This window comes from Frankliniella occidentalis, unplaced genomic scaffold (genome assembly GCF_000697945.3).
Source record: "Frankliniella occidentalis isolate FOCC.00 unplaced genomic scaffold, Focc_3.1 Scaffold70, whole genome shotgun sequence".
NCBI lineage: Eukaryota > Metazoa > Arthropoda > Insecta > Thysanoptera > Thripidae > Frankliniella > Frankliniella occidentalis.
In genome coordinates this window covers 218,664-219,942 of record NW_026267200.1, presented here as the reverse complement: position 1 = coordinate 219,942, position 1,279 = coordinate 218,664, and the positions used below count along the sequence as shown (strand labels likewise).

The 1,279-nt window shown below is 44.7% G+C and overlaps 1 protein-coding gene across 1 annotated transcript in view; it reads right to left on the bottom strand.

Annotated features, from left to right (window-relative positions):
- LOC127749617 (uncharacterized) overlaps positions 1–1,279 on the bottom strand; it is a 31,477-nt gene that overhangs the window by 26,081 nt on the left and 4,117 nt on the right. The window lies entirely within an intron of this gene.

The window sequence follows — 1,279 nt, the reverse complement described above, 5'->3', positions numbered from 1 at the left end:
GCGACTCGGGTGTCAGCGCCGCAGGCCAAGGTAGATGTATGCCAGGCGCGTCGCAGCGTAACAGTGTTTCGTGAGATATCGCGAAGCCTGTTACGCGAGACGTGGTCTGGCGTACATCTACCTTGTAGTAAGGACTTTGGTTGTCTCCACTTCTGGCTCTATACTAAAGGAAACAGGAGACATAGGTCTAATGCCATGCCAACTAGTTTAGCCTATCTGCTTGTCATGCCTGCTGTTATTATTGTTGTTTACATCATCTCCCCTCTGCTCTCTTCTCTCTGCTTTTGTTTCGTTTATATTATTGTTCATATTATTTAATAGATTGTTACTAATCTCTAATGCTGTCTGACTAGAATCTTCAACTATCTCTGTATCATCTACAGGATTATTATTAATAGTAGGGGGTTGACTTTATATTCAGCTTCCATGTCATCATCATCAGATTCAACTGATTTGGTTTGTGTGCGCAGTCTTCTGCAGTTTGATATGTAGGTTCCTAGGATAGCTTCAGAGTCCCACTGAATAGTTTTGGGGTCGCCCTCAGCCTCTTTAGAAATTGTCAAGGAATAGGCTGAAAAGAAAAATCATAGTCATGGCTACAAATCAAAAATGAATTTACAGTATATTCAGAGAACCATTCCAGGTTTATTACACACTAAATGGGTAAGGACAATTGTTGTATTTAGGCAAGATGTGTGCAAATCAGTTTAAAATTGTTATCTTTGTTACATACAAAGTAAAGCTTTTGTACCTGGCCTAGGTACAAATTCGACACCTTGGAATAAAAGGCACGCAGTTCTGCCGCTGGATCCGACATACACGCAGTTCGGCCGCTGGATCCGACATCCACGCACTTCGCACGCTTGATCCGAGATCCACGCAGTTCTCCGCTCCCCATTATGGTTCTAGTCCTCAAAATTTAACATTAAGACATTTGTGAACCCTCAAAGTTCATGTGTAATCTTTGTAATCACGTAATCCTTTGTACATCCAAAATCGAAGTGGTGGCCACATCGAAAATTCTTTCTTTTCTTAATTTCCAGGGGTTGCTGTCCTTCTGGTCCTTTGCCAAGCCGGACGACGAGGATCCCACCAGTCACTTTCTGCGGCTGGGCAGCACAGACCCCGCTGCCCGCATGGAGGCGCTAACAGGGGCTCCAGGCAGCCCTGGAAGAGTACCACTGCAGCCGAACATGATGTTTAACTAGGTAGATGTACGCCAGACCACGTCTCGCGTAACAGGCTTCGCGATATCTCACGAAACACTGTTACGCTGCGA